Raw genomic sequence first — 16,156 nt, forward strand, 5'->3', positions numbered from 1 at the left:
GCAGCATAAAAATAAAATCAATACAAACTGCCCCAAGCACATATGCAAGAAGTCTAAATACAAAAAAGGACACCACAGTATATTGGTTCCAACAACCTCCAGCTAATTATGTCAGCTGTGATTTTAAACTTATACTAGCATTGCGGTAGCTATCCCCGCCTGCTCCAGAGGGAGCTTAGAGAGGAGAGCCTGCAACTCAGTGGTAGAACATTTCCAGCCCCTGCAGATTGTCCTAGGTTCAGTCCCTACCCTTACCATTTATAAAAGGATCTGAAACAACAGGATTGGGACAAACCTCTCTGACTCTCAAGTAGACAATGCTGGACTAGATAGACAAATGATCTAATTCAATGTAAGGCAACATTGAGGGATCTTCCCAAATTCAAATGCTGGTTCAGTTACTAACTCACTAGAACACTTTAGATAAGCCCATCTGCTTCAGCTGCCCATTGGCAATAAAAAGATGATATTACCAGCCTACTTAATAAAGTATGTGTTACGGCTGTTCAAATGCTGAGTTTTTAGCTGAACTGATTAAAAGCAAGTTGCTGGCTGAGGAACTGAGATTTCTCATTGGTGTTTTGTTTGATTTGAGAATTATTCCTGCTGTTTTGTTTTTATCATATACTATTATGTGTTTAGACTCTAATCTATTTCGAGCTTCTTCTTGGATGGAAAAGCAGATGTGATGGATAAAGTATTATTAAAATTACATGATGAGATCATCAATTTCAACCTAACATACGAAGGTTTTTATTCTCCTTGTTTTTCTATACACCAACCTACCTAACCACATGAATATGCCACATCTTGTAGACAGCAAAAACATGTCCTGCGTTATTCAATTTTTTGTGCCAATTAATCAAATTTGTAAACTCCAGGGGATATTCTTATTTTAGTCCTGTTTTATCAAGGATGATGCATTTATAGTGCAATCCACAAGGTACGTGGAGGTCAAAAGCGCTATGGAAGCAAGAGGACCCCAGAACCAGCTGAATTTGGGGGCAGCATCTCAAGAGCCTAAGGTCACCTAGAGGTGTTGCTTGGCATGGTACGAGGTGCTGACGAGGGGCAAGCACGGATGGAGGTCGTCTTGGAACTCTCGCCTGCTCCCTGGTGGCCCCCTTCAAGGCCATGTTGTCGTCACCCCCTCCCTCCCTTTAGCTGCCTTCTGCATTTCACTCCTCCACTGTTTCTCCACCCCCAGCTGGCTATCAGCCCACTTGTTGGTCATGGCCCCTATCCCACCCCCTCCATGCTGGCATTCCTGTGTTATATGTCCTTTTATCATCTGCTGCCCTTTTTCGTTCTGTCATAGCGCTGCCTGCAGCACAGCTACCGGTTTAGGAGATTGCTCAGCTGCATCATTGCTGCACCACCTCTGGCCATGGCACAGCTTCCCCCTCCTCTGGATTGCACAGTTAGTCCTAAATAATGTCTCTATGGCTTTAAACACATGGTGAAAATGTTCTGTATCACAGGTCCTCATGGTGCCCACCAAGACCTTTCTGGCAGCCACCAAGTGATTTTAGAAAGTGGGAAGGGCCAGTTGGACTTTAGACTAACAAGGCTTCTGATTGGCCATGGAGGATCTCATCTGATGTGCAGGTTTAAAAAATGTTTCAGCAGCAGCTGCCACCTCCCCAACACAAAGATCTACAGCACATGACTCAAGGTAGGCTATATGTATGCAAAAAAATTTTTAAACAATATTATCATTTTAAAAGGCACCATGTTAACCAGAGTTTTGGTCTCAGATCTTGAAGCACTACCATTATATTTATGCATGATTTCACCTCTGGACATTTTGTGATAGGTGCCACCTCCTGTGGAAATCATTTTGTGATTGTATTTACCACTCATAGGCTCAAAAAAGTTGGGGACCCGCATTCTATACTAATGTTGAAAGGGACAGATTTAAATCCCTAGAATAGTTTTATGCCAACACTACAAAGGAAGGGGCGCAAATTTTTATGACCCTCTGATCAGAGAGTGTACACAACCAAATCATTTCAGCGAGGCAGATGTGTTGGTTTACGTATCAAAACAAAATAGAAGTCCAAGGGTACCTTACACCTTAACACTTATTACAACATGAGTTTTCATGAAATACAGCTCACTTCTTCAGAAAAGAAAATTATTCTATTGTCATCTGAAAAGTGATTTCTGTCTCATAAAAGCCCATAACTACACACACGTTAGATAGCAGTAGGTCTCTTTGCATAAGCAGGAAGAAATGAGTGCCGATCACATATGCAAGCAATACAGCATAGCAACAGCACAGCCCTCTGTGCAAAAATAGTACAGGAGTCAATCAGCCCTAGCTAGAGCTGGATCAGGAAAAAAGTAAACTCTCTGCTGCTTTGAGGAAGGAAGGAGTACATTTTTTCATATTAATTAGGAAAATGTTAATTAACATAAATCACTGTCCTCTTTTAACTCCTTTTCATAGTAATTGAATGATATCTGACTACTGCATTTTACTTTGTCAAATTACATTTTGTGAATAGTTGAAAGCTACTGGCCATAGCAAACGGCTGTGGATTGGCTTAAAGAGCCCGTCTCCATTTTTCTTTGTCTTGAGAGCCCTCAGGGCTATGGAAGTAAGGAGACTGATAACCACAGAGAGTGAGCAAAAGAGAAAGAGAGAGAGAGAGAGAGAGAGAGAGAGTTTCCAACCAGCCACTGTCTCCTGATTCAGGAGCAGAGTATTACTTGCATTTTTCCCTCACATTGCATCTTCCACCTGCTTTCCCTCTTTGAATGCTTCTAGGAAGTTTCGATTAAACTTGAGCTCCACGGTTACTATTATTGCTTTAAATGATCAGGTTTTAAAACTTGAAGAGACAGAGATGATTTTGTGTGAAGGGCCTGCCAATCAGTGCTGTGCATACCCCCTTCTGGCACTGTCAACTGGGCTGTTCCCTCATTTCTGGCATCTCTTAGAGAGATTTGTTCTGGAAGTCCTGTATTTGCTACCTTACAAACTTCGAATACAAAAGCTCTCCTATTTTTTTTTAATTAATTCAAAGTACCTCCATATTCAAGGTGGCTTTTAAAACAGGAACAACCTGTATTGTACTACAGACAGCAAACACACAATTTCAGGGCTAAATCTATTCACTGTGTAGCCCAGTATCTTTTTCTAGGGTTGCTGGGTGAAAGTTCCAAAAACTGACAAGGCAGCTCAGTTCCCAAGTTGTGAAAGGAGCATAAGGCATTTGCTCCATAGAACTCTGATGCTCTGCAATAAGGAACAAGCACCCCCCATCTGTCACTCGATCCTGACAGGGAGCTACAAGGAAACAAAAAGAACATGAAACTTGGCATTCATATTTTAATTGGTTGTAATTGTAGTGAAGCCTTTCCGTGGTGGTTCAAGAAATAGTGAAACACTCTTAAGGTTTATGTGAAAATTTAACAGTATTTTTTGGGACAATATTTACTTTTGTTAGACCCTGACTGATGACTGTTCTACCATCTTGCTGTACTAATCAAACCATGTAGCCATGTTATGGATTTGAGAATAAAATAATAAAAGTAGAATAAAATCAGGCATGCAAGGTGCAGGGGAAGAACTGTTGCTGTGTTTTGAATACCCAGGTTTGGTCACTTTACGTGTTTCTTAAGTGAAGTTGAATACTTCTGATCAATATTACAGTCCTCCAAAGAGCAATTCAGCATTAACAGTGATGGACACTAGCCTATTCAGACAGGTTTGATGCTGTGGACCTCAACAATGAAGTACTAAAATCGGGTACTTCTAATTTACAGCCACCCTGGGCACAGCAATATTATAGACGGGCCTTGAAGAATCCTCCCAACGTGACATGGTATATTCCTGGGCAAGGATTTAATTCATATTGTTAAATCTGATCTGATCAGCATACTATATCAGTGAGTTTTAGAACAGCTCTCATAGAGCTTTTTACAAAAATGCAAACTTGCCTGTTGGAATGGTTTCTAAATGGATTTGTAGAGGGCCATGAATCCAAACATATATAGCATGCAGTTTTTAAAGGCACCATGCAGTTTAATAGAGGGATTGTTAAGGAAACAGCAAATGGATAATTCTTCCAAAATTGTTCATGGCAGTGAAGGTTATATCATAGAGTTTGTGCAAGAGAAACTAGGTTCACAGCAGAGGCTTCTTAAGCAAATAGTAGCGGTTAGGAACACAGACCAAGCATTTTTAAGAGCTTTTATATATAAAGAGTGTTCATTAAAACAGCAAGGGAACAGAATGCCAGATGAAAAGCCTTTTTAAGTATTTGGGAATGCTGGGTTTTTCCTTAGAATTTCAATTTATACATAAAGCTGCCAACCCATTGGCATTTTATAACTGATTCACCACCTGACTTCAAAATGATTGCATTCAAATAGACTTGTATGTTACCCAAATACTACAGTTCAAAACACTTTCTACATTTTATTTTCTATTCAAACCACTTTTATTCTCACCAATAAAAGTGAAGTACCATTAAAAAATAAAAACAGCAGCATGTAAGAAAAGCCAATACAAGCACAAAAACAGCATTAAAACCACATCAGTAGTAGCTAGCATTTAAAAAGAGTCTGCAGCTATAGCCAGAGGCGTAGCAAGTGCCCGGTGCACCGGTGCGTTCTCCGCCCCTGTCCCGCCCCAGAACGCCCCCGTCCTGCCCCGGAATGCCCCCACCACATCCCCACAGGGGCGCGCACCTGGTGCGTCGCGCACACCCCCGCCCCCTTGGAACTATGCCTCTGGCTATAGCCAGTGAAAATAAAAATCTCCTAAGGCTTGACACATAAACAAATTAACGCAGGAAAAGAGTTACCTAATCAAGGTGCCTTCCAGTAGTGCCTGCCCCCCCCCCTCCGTTTCACTTCTCATGATGGAGGCCCGTTGAGTAGGTGTTTGAATAGCAAGCCATCTGAGTGATCCTTAAGGCAACCCTGTGCTGGACAATTCAGGGCTTCAAAGGAGAGAACTAGGACCCTGAAAAGTGCTTGGAAATAAATTATCAGGTAATGCAGCTCTTTCAAAGCTGGTGAGATCTGCTTCCAGCAGCTTTCACTACTATACTGTAAACTATCTGAAGTTTCCTTGCTATCTTCAAAGGCACTTATCTCTCAAAACTTCACAAACCAGTCCTAATAATATGAGACCGGTATTATTTCCCCATATTATGGACCAGGCCTTGGATCCAGTAAAGCAGTTCTGTGGGCAAAGGGATTTTCATTTTTGGAGTGGGGCTTTCTTGCTTCTTTCTGCAGCTTCAAACGACCCCTGAAATGCTGCTCCTGGGCAGCAGTTCAGGAGGCATTGTAGGCTGTGGTGGGCAGGTGGTGGTAAGTGAGGTCCATGGAAATCCTTTGCTGAGGTCTGCAAAAGAATTGCCTGACTTGGAGTTCAAGACAAGGTAAGAACTGAACCAGGGACCACTCAATTTGGGCACAGTTACTGAAGGTATTATACTACCCCAGTTCATGTCTTTTAGCACGTTGTATATCCTATGCCACAGTTTGGTAAAAGCACAATTATTTACAATGCAGTGAAGTCGCAGAGCATGACAGAGCTTTGAAACTTCTTAAAAATTTCTTCCACCGAAGAAACAAGTGGGGCAGAAGTTGAACTGCATTGTAAGGTAGTGGTCAGAGTTTTTGGGAGACCCGAATTTGAATCCTCACTGTGCAATGGCAGCTTGCTGGAAGACCTTGGGCCAGTTAGTTTAGTTGGGAATGAGTCTGGCTGAGTGAAGTTGTGGAGAGGATTAGCTCAAAGCTGACTGAAAAGTGTCAGTTTGAAATGAAGGATCCCAAAAGCTATATACAGAATAGAGAAACAATTCAAAAGTTTATTTGAAAAGAAACTTTGTAATCTCTTCCTGATCCACTCAATGTTATGTTCAAAGAAATAACACGTAACTTTATTTCGAGCAGCTTTTAACATCTAAATTTTAATAAGCAGAGATTTAGGTTTATAGGTGCATTTTATTGTAAGCTTCATCTTTTGTGGTATCATGGGACTTCATTGTATTGTATTTGGTTTCATTGTTGCTGGTTTTATTTTTGTATATGTTATTGTATTATCTTTTATTATAACTTGAATATGACTATAAATAAATACTTTTAATAAATAAATACTTTTATTTATGCAGGGGCATAAATACTTTTAATAAATAAATAAACTCCTTGCTTGTTTAACACTGTAGGGTGGTTACCTCAGGGGGAAAAAAGCACAGACAGACAGATAGGAATAAATGGTAGCAATGAATGAAGCAGTGTTGGAGTGCCCAGCCCCTGCAGCTCTGTGCAGTGCCTGAGTGAGGAGGGATTATTACAGGGGACTGGGCTATCCTGTCTGCAGGTATCTCTGAGTAAGAGAGAGGGCCTTGTTCATGTAATGGCCATCCCTCTCCTGTGGGACAGCAGTTGTGGAGGGTGAAAGGCACTTTGTATGACTGAAATGTTTCTCACTGGTATCTGACAAAGTCTACACTTTACCCCCACCAGGCTGGGCACATGTTTTACTGGCCTCGGAAGGATGGAAGACTGACTCAACCTTGAGCCAGCTACCTGAAATCCACTTTTGTCATGACTGAACTCAAGTTGTGCACAGAGCTTATCTGATTAAGGGACCTTTGACTCTTCAACGTTTATACCTTGAAAATCTTGCTTGTCTCTAAATTGCTACCTGACTCAAGTCTACCTGTTTTACTGCAGACTAATGTGGCTAAAACTACCTGTATTTGATAGGTTGGTTTACATGCTGAGGAAAATTTACGCCGTGCAGATACAGTCAACTTTGCTGTCAAGATTTAATCCCCAGCCCTTCCTCCACCCATTATATTTCACCTCATTAGCTCTCAGATTTCCTGTTTCAGGATACATACCCCACATCCTGTGAGGTTTTTCCCTTTGCCAAACTGACCTTTACTTTCCCTCATAGAAACTGTAATGTTTGTTTACATTATGTGACTAACACTTCCCCCTCCAGTGTTAGAATGTTAATGAACATTGCATAACATCAGGGCTGCTCAGCCCATGGCTAAGGGAATCAGACTCTCTGACCAGCAGCCCACAGTGTTTAAGTAACAATTTTAGGTAACAGTATGTAAAAAAGCACTTGCTTCTCATGGCTATAATCCTCAAAATGATACATTCTAACTGTTTTCCAGAATGACAATATTTGCTGTATTCATAGTTATAACCTAGAGGCTGTAATGAGGAAAAGTATATTGGACTTCTTTTTTCAACTTGAGCTCACAAAATATTTTTTTTTCTTTTGAAAATTGGGACCATGACCCATGGCCTTATCTGAGATTTTTTTTAAAGGCTTTTCTACTAATGCACCCTGGAGGAAATTGCAAGAAGGTTTCAAAGCACCATACTTCCAAATTTAAGCTGGCAACCATTTAAATAATTTTGGAGGCGTAAACAAGAGTCGTAATACACATTATGGATATGCATACACACACACACACCCTTAAAATAATTCTCTTTAACCTGAAAAAGAGTGATGAGGGTTTTTAAAAAAAGTTTTTCAGGCCATTGGAAGAAGGAAGAATACAGAAATATTTCCTAGCTCTACATCCAGTTTGCCTTAGAGTTCTAATAATTTAGTCCTACTGCAGCAGTAGGCCACCCAGCAATGTTTCCTCCCATCTACTTATCACTGCTAGAAGCTCACTTGCACGGTGCAAATTCTATTTCTTCTAGACCTTGCAAAATGGCTGACTTTTGTCTGAATTGCAAAGCTGGCAGAGGTGGGGCCCACCATATCAGCAGGTATATCTTGCATTTGACTGCTCAGTCCTTTTGCAAAAGTACCAATTGTACCAAAGACTTTGTTTGCCTCACAGTCAGGCCAGCCCAGTACCTGTTGGTCAGTAGGTGTGAGAGTTACTGATGAAATGGTACTTCCTGAAGGCAGAGTTCAACCCGGGTGAAACTGACAAAAGTCTCTTGCCCAAGGTACAAAATCCCCAGAGGCTGTTTACATACAAGGCTGGAAACAACCGAAGCAGAGGATCTCCCTGAAGCAAGCAGCGTGACGCACACTTCGTGGTGTGTCAACAGCTTTAACCAAGGCTTAACCTCACTTGTGTTTAGTCTCATGACTATATCCTGGCCTGGAGCAAAAGAAGGTGTAGCTACACCGGGGATGATAATACCACCATCTCTGAGCGCTGTTGCGCATTCACAAGCCCAGCGTTTCTCATGATAGTGGAGTTCCATTTTTTTAAAAAAAAACAACACAGCCAGTCTATACTCAGCAGACACATTTGCTGTTCTGCCAAATCTGATTTTTAGACATTTGATTTTTTTAAAATTAGCTTTGTCAAATGTACAGTGTCAGGGAATCTAAAAAAGGTTTGCACAGGGTCATCTCACAGTCCCAGTTCTCCACAGATGAGCCCACAGGGCTACCTGCAAGCTTTCAATGGGAAATGCTGGTGACTTAATCTAGGGACAATCTGCATGCCAAACAGGTGTCTGCTACTGAGCCTCGTCCCCTCCCTGACCATAAAGCCCTGTGCTGACGGTGAGTGCTCGCGGGGCTTGCCATTGGGCCAAAGAAGCCCTATTCAGTACCAAATGCTTAAACCTCTTTATTTCCAAATCTGATAAATTGTCAGACGCGAGTTCAGCTTGTGGAGCGATAATTGCTATAGTAACTGCTGCATCACATTACTTAAATACAAGAATTCTACCCAAGACTGGGATCTTTGCTGAGAACTTCTGCTTTGTTGTGTATCTTTAATGATAGTTTAATTTTAATGGCACATACACTGGGAAGCTTTCCTTTTTCTTAAAAGAAAAGAAAATTGCTGGCTGCAGAGTCCTGCTGCCATTTACATCTGCTTTAAAGGATTTGGGAACTATTAAACTAGCACTCACTCTCTCGTATTCCCATTTCTCCCAGCTTGCTAAAGAGAGAAAGAAACTGGGCTGTAAAAATGAGGAGTGGTTAGGATTTATCTCCTTTCCTCCCCCAGCGTCATTCCCTCCTTCTTCTTCTTCTCTCTCTCTCTCTCTCTCTCACATAATATCCTCCAAGAGAGACAGAGACAGACAGGGAGACACAGCACGCACGTCTGTTTTGTTTCTGTTCCAAGAAGCCCACAGAACTGTGACCATAGGTTTTGGGGCTAACGGATAGAATCTTATTTATAGAAAGCCATAAAAGTACACTGAGCTCTGCAGAAGGCATAAAGACGGGGATCCTTCCTTCCGTACTGGCCCCACAGCTTATTGTGTGCAGGTCTGTGAATGCACAGCACTTATGGCCCCGACGAGATTTTATCTTGGCAAAACCATCATACCAACCCCACGTCTGCGGAGATAAGGGAAATTGGGGGGGTGGGGAAGTGACACTATCTGGGGGTGATCAACAGGAATAAGGAAGGTTCTTAACCTATTTTGCAGCTACTGATTCCTCCTGCAAATGTCCCCTTTCCTTCGCTCCCCCCTTCCCCCCCACCATACCAGGTTCCCTTCTAGTTTCAAAGCCCAGCTAGCAGAGGGCTGAAATACCACCTGGGGCATTTGCAGCAGATAGAAGTGCAGTTGGGAGAAATGTTAAGAATCCCATTCCATTAGTAGACATCCACAGGGCCATGCAGAGTCTGCATGCAGAAAGAACCATTCCAAAACTCTAATTTATTTGAGAAATGAATGAAATGACTCATCTATGACATTTCTTAAAGGAACTCGGGGCTGCATTTATAACTGGCATCCTTACAACAACCCTGCGAGGTGAGTTGAGGTCACCCAAAAACATGGTGAAAAAGCAGAAACTGTGTTTGCCTGAACCAAGCCCATCACCCTGCAGCCATTCTTCTTGCTAACTTCCCACGGCGTTCTTTGTTTTCACTAGTCCTCAAGAGGAAGGACAGCCCACGTGGCACAGCCCAGCCCCACCTTCTGACCTTTGGAAGGCTTTGCTCAGTCTTTCCTCATTCTGGTTCAGGGGGGCTGGACAAGGGCTTCGAATCCCAGGCAAGCATTCAGCCATCGTCTTGCTGCAACACAGGCCGGCTCTAGAAAAGCAAACGTAACAGGAGGGGGAATTACTAAGTAAGTTAAAAGCATATCATAATAACAATGATTTTGTTTAAAAAAACAACAGCTGTGGAAGTCAGAAATCAGTCAGAGGCAGATAGGTCAAAGGCATATGAAAGGAAGGAAGAGAAATCGCAAAGAAACTGCAACTGAGAATTGATTGACACATTCAAAAGTAACAGATTACCAGGACCAGATGGCAGTAACTTCGCTTCCTTATGAATTTATATTTCAATTTTTTCAAAAAAAAATTAATTAAATGATGATTTTATTGCTAAAATCAGTTTCCTTGTCATGGGACCGAAAGATGAAACACCCGTTTTTAAAAAGAAAAATGTCAGTCCTGCTTCACGTGAATCTGTGCAAAGCATTAATACACATTTCATGGTAATTTTCAAGTACGTATAAATCACATGGAATTAAGATCCTGCGGAGGCTCTATCGCACACAACTGCTAGCAAATGCATTTTGTAATGTTTCAGCCAATTTAAAAAATGCTGCCAGTTAGAAAATTAGCAAATTAAGGGAAAGGCTAGACTTTAACCCATACCCTTACATCTTACATTCTATTACTAGGGAGATTTTGACAAGGGAACAAGATAATCAGATTCACCGTTCATTTCTAAGAATTCTGATCCATGTTATTTATTTGAGTGGGTTCTCACTGAAGAAGAATCAGTGCCTGGATTAACTTTTTAAGAATTAGTTGAGAGTGTCAGTGAACACATAGGCAGGGACAATTTGGTAGGCTTTATTTATCTTTCTTTATGTTTTATTTATCTTTATTTATTTATTTATTTATTATCTTTATTTATTTATCTAGGTATGTATGTGCACCTACTTGCAGAAAGCTTTTGGGAACTCTGGCACATTTGAAATGACTGGGAGTTCTATAATCTTACCTGTGAGGTTGAAGACATGTGCTGCATGCTAGGCTGTGAAAATGACCCCAAGAAGCCAAGTGAACTTATACAAACAAGCTGGATAAAAGGGATAGCTTGAAAACAACACATTTTCCCTGTCCTCTTTCTCTCTGTGTTTTTTTTTTTGTCTGAACACGTTAGTGAATCTCTCATGATAATCAGTGTTCTGCGGATGACTATTAAAAACCATCATTTCTAATTAGGAATTCCTGCTGGGCTGATTTTGAATAAGCTCAGATAGAGCACTAAAATCACCTTTCAGCTTCTCGTGCACCGTTTATGTACATGTGTGAACGCTGTCTCAGGACAGAAAGAGCCATTTTGAAATCAAATCCACATTTTCAAACGGACGACGTTTAGAAAGTGAGTTTGAGTTCCAAATGTGTCAAAAGTGAGTGGCACTTTGAAGGTCATGCGTGAAAGCACCCCCATTCTCAAACTCAGGGCTTTCGACTGTAGACGGCCCTCCTTCAAGACAGCAGCCTTGTCTCTCTCTTCCTTGTGCCAAGTATTTATGCCTGCTCTTTCTGAAGTTGAACTAATTATCTTTCCTGGATGAGCCTTATCTAATTCAGAGCTGATGTCATTATGAAAACAATCATTTAATAACTCCAGCCACATCAAGTAAACTAACAGCAGGGAGGCTGCAGCGGGTCCAGTCGAGGAGAGGAGGCAACCTGCTGCGCCGTCTGCTCTAATGAACGCAATTAGTCTGCAATGGCAGAGGGGGAACTGCCACAGCTTCTGCCGGAGATAAAAAGCGCACTCTTTGGAAAGGCTGTAATCTCGCACGCAGCTAGGTAAACAAGCTTCTTAGGCAGCCTATAAATCCACACAGGATTAAGGTCCACACAGATGAGTCAGGCCCCTTTCACCAAGCTTTCTTCTGCTTCTTAGTTTTTAATACGGTCCCTAAAGTACTGATCACCATAGAAGATGTGTTCTTAGGGCTCATTTGCACAGGAATGGGATGAACGAATGTGGTTTCAGTTAAAACCCTTCTCATTACTTATTATTTTGGCACTCCTACCTCGCATACCAGGAATGTACTGTGCGCAATCCTACACTGCACAGGCTGTGCACAAGCTTATCAATATGCGTTTTTGCTAATTTGTGTGCAGAGGGTAAATAAATGAGCATATTTTCCAGTTTTTGGCACATGTGATTAAAAGCTCAGATTACTGAAGGTATGGGTTCACATGTACCAGAACTGAAAAATTACCCTATCAACACATGAATGACAAACATATATATTGAGAGGATAACATGTAGCGAGCTCTCCCAGTATGTGGCTTAGGGACGCCAAAGTAATAATGACTGAAAAGCTTTGGGATGAATCGTGGCTACATGATAGCTCTCAAGGCTGAAATCTTCACTGTGTAAAACTAGGATAATGATTGCTGGTATAGCACTTTCTGAGCATTCAAATCACTTTACATACATTATCCCACAGTAATCCTTACAACAGCTCTGGGAACTAGGCCAGTATTAGTGTCCCCATATGACAGCAGCTTGCCCAAGGCCATCTACTGAGTTCATCAGTTAAGAGAGAGATCTGCATCAGGCCACCTCTCTACCACCATCAGTCAGCCAGGTGAGTCTTTGCCGTGCTGCTGCCCATCAATGATTCTCTAACTTGCAAGCAACAGGCTCCCATCCTCAATCATCTAAGTCAGTGGTTCTCAACCTGGGGGTCGGGACCCCTTTGGGGGTCGAACGACCCTTTCACAGGGGTCGCCTAAGACCCTCTGCATCAGTGTTCTCCATCTTTAAAATGGATAAATGTTAGGGTTGGGGGTCACCACAACATGAGGAACTGTATTAAAGGGTCACAGCACTAGGAAGGTTGAGAATCACTGATCTAAGTAATGTAAGATTGTTGGATTAAAACACGGGGTTTGCAATAATTCCATCTAATTCTAAGAGCACATTCTGCTTTCTCCTCGGGTCACAAGCATTCCCACAATCACTTATGAAAATGTTACCATCCAACATGAACACTGCTGAGAGCAATTTTTTCCTGCCAGCACTGTCATAGAAATTGCTGCTGGTTGAATTGTCCCCATTTTCTACAGCCTGGTTCACACTATCCTTTTTCTACCCAATCATGGCTACAGAGAGACACCAGTGGCTTGCAAGCTGGGGAAATGGCATAGTTTTATAGCTAGTTGCATCCACATGGAGCTCTTCTTTTAAACACATCCTCCTTTAAACACATCCTCCCTCAGGGCACAACTGACTAAAATGGCTCACTCCCCTGCCATTTGGCCAGGTCATGTGGGGAGCAAGTTGCTGAGCAACAATTTCCCACCATGCCCTTGCCTGAACTCCAGTCCCACTGCACTCCCAACCCCCCAACCCCATGGCTATGTTACCTTCCCTAATCACTACAGATCCAGTTTGGGCTTCCACACATTGTCATGCTGCTGCCAACCTTTTGGATTTCCCTAGGCTCTACTGTCATCTTCCCTAAACTTCCTTCAATATGAGAGAGACTATATCAAAAGCAAGCTTGGGAAAAAGAGGGACAGATATCCATACCTCCCCACCAACATCCAGTGCCATTCCACCTCCTGCCTGCCATCTTTCCTCACACACGGCTTGTGGGCTTTCTGTTGGTTTCTTTTTAAGCTGTAATAAACTCCTGCCGAAAAGGGTCAAAAGCAGGTCAGGGTGCCCAAGTAAACTTTTTAAAATGTTGGTGTCCTATCCTGCCCTTTCATGCAGCGAGCTGGTACAGCTGTCTGTGAACAGATGCATCTGTAAGAAGGCTCTCCAGCAGTAATTTCTGATGTGAATTGAAAACAAACCAATAGCAGCTCGGAAATCTAGCAGGACAAACAAGGATGCCAAAAAGTAGACCAACAGGGACACCACTTCCTTTTCCTATGCTGGAACATCTATAGAAAGTCTAGCAATGCCTTGCATTTGGCTTGGAAACCAACACACAGCTTTCAGATGACAGATAGACAGCAATTACTAGAGACAGCCTGTTTGCTTTATGACTCGCAGTTACCAGCAGTTTCTCTGATCTGACTTCTCTGCAGAAAGTGACCTGGTAGAGGAGTAAATGAGCTAAGAAAGCAATGTTTGAGAGAAAGGAAATAATGCCATACAACGTTCAAAATACTTCTTGCTGTCATGAGAGCCCTGTGCAATTAATAAGCAAACAACAGCAAGGGCTAGAGCAACTGGCCGTGTCTTGGTATAAATCCTTGGATAGCAAAAAGCGCATTATATTATCTGAAATAAGATTAATCAATGGCAGGCTGATGACATTCACGACAGGGTGAAAGATAAGTTGGGTCCCAGAGGAGCTCATGGAAAGGCTTTAAAAAATAACCAATTTGAATATAAAACCCACTGAAAGCCACAAACAGTAACTCTGCTTGCTTGCAAGCCAAGGGCTCATTCACAGATCAGCTTTGTTGCTGAAAGTCTACCCATCTATGGCTGCCAACGCCACACCCAGCTGTGTCTGACTGGTGCCAGCCAAGCTATCCTCCCCATTTCTTGGCAAGGCCAACAAATGACAGGCAACTCCCCCTCCCCGGCCTGACCCCCACATTCTTGCTAGTCTCAACTCCAATTGCATGGAATTAAGGCCATTCACACAAGGTTTATTCTTAGTCCCGACTGGCACCCTGCTAGCTTCAAAGCAGGCAGAAGAGCAACACAACATGCCACCACCCAGCCTCCAGTCCAGGGCAAAAAAGCCAAACTTCACATACACGCTACAGGGGTCAGTGCTATCAGTCACAGACCAGGAAAGGGATTTAGGCGTCTTAGTTGATAGTTCCATGGGAATGTCAACTCAATGCATGGCAGCTGTGAAAAAGGCAAACTCTATGCTGGGGATAATTAGGAAAGGAATTGAGAATAAAACTGCAAGGATTGTCTTGCCCTTATATAAAGCAGTCGTGCGACCGCACTTGGAGTACTGTGTTCAGTTCTGGTCGCCACATCTCAAAAAGGATATTGAAGAGATAGAAAAAGTGCAGAGAAGGGCAACGAGGATGATTGAAGGATTGGAGCACCTTCCTTATGAGGAGAGGCTGCAGCATTTGGGACTCTTTAGTTTGGAGAGGAGACGTCTGAGGGGGGATATGATTGAAGTCTATAAAATTATGCATGGGGTAGAAAATGTTGACAGAGAGAAATTTTTCTCTCTTTCTCACAATACTAGAACCAGGGAGCATTCATTGAAAATGCTGGGGGGGGGGGGGGAAGAATTAGGACTAATAAAAGGAAACACTTCTTCACGCAACGTGTGATTGGTGTTTGGAATATGCTGCCACAGGAGGTGGTGATGGCCACTAACCTGGATAGCTTTAAAAGGGGCTTGGACAGATTTATGGAGGAGAAGTCGATCTATGGCTACCAATCTTGATCCTCCTTGATCTCAGATTGCAAATGCCTTAGCAGACCAGGTGCTCAGGAGCAGCATCAGCAGCAGAAGGCCATTGCTTTCACATCCTGCATGTGAGCTCCCAAAGGCACCTGGTGGGCCACTGCGAGTAGCAGAATGCTGGACTAGATGGACTCTGGTCTGATCCAGCAGGCTAGTTCTTATGTTCTTATGTTCTTATGTTGTTCACAGTGGTAAAAAAGGAACAGGAACCCACCAGCAACTTAGAAACGAACAAACTGCATTTCAGCACGAATGTTTGTAAGTCAGAGCTTGTTCATCAGAGGAGCTGATGGTTCACCAGAGGTACCTGTTAAGTCAACACTTTTACAGTCATAAAAGAAGGGGGGTATGTGTGTGAGATATTCCAAAGAGACACCAGTTTACAGCAAGATTCAATTAAAAAAAACAATCAGTTCACTCAAAGCAGGCAAACATCACCCCCATTTCGTTATATAGGCAATGTAGGATTAAGATAAAATCTAGTGCAGGATGAGCAGATATCATGGGAAAGGGGTTGCAAACTACAGGTTGGGAAAGACCTGGAGATTTTGAGGGTGGAGCCTGAGGAGGGCAGGATTTGGAGAAGAAAATGATTTTAATGATGCACCCTAGCTGCCAACATAGTGACTGTTGTTACCATGGCACCCACCAAGTGTTTTTAGAAAATGGCCAGGGCAAGATGGAGTTTTCTCCAGCAAGGCTTCTGATGGGCTATGCATTTTTTTTTAAAAAAAATGTTGCTTTGGCAGTAGCTGCCACCACAGCACAATGGAAG

At 42.5% G+C, this 16,156-nt stretch overlaps 1 long non-coding RNA gene across 3 annotated transcripts in view; it reads right to left on the reverse strand.

Moving 5' to 3' along the window:
* LOC125424762 overlaps positions 1–16,156 on the reverse strand; it is a 294,553-nt gene that overhangs the window by 32,648 nt on the left and 245,749 nt on the right. For all 3 annotated transcript variants that reach the window (XR_007243277.1, XR_007243278.1, XR_007243276.1), the window contains one exon: positions 9,915–10,025. This is a non-coding gene — a long non-coding RNA (uncharacterized LOC125424762). The remainder of the gene's footprint in view (positions 1–9,914; positions 10,026–16,156) is intronic.

The sequence above is a fragment of the Sphaerodactylus townsendi genome, linkage group LG01 (genome assembly GCF_021028975.2).
Source record: "Sphaerodactylus townsendi isolate TG3544 linkage group LG01, MPM_Stown_v2.3, whole genome shotgun sequence".
In the NCBI taxonomy this organism is placed as follows: Eukaryota; Metazoa; Chordata; class Lepidosauria; order Squamata; family Sphaerodactylidae; genus Sphaerodactylus; species Sphaerodactylus townsendi.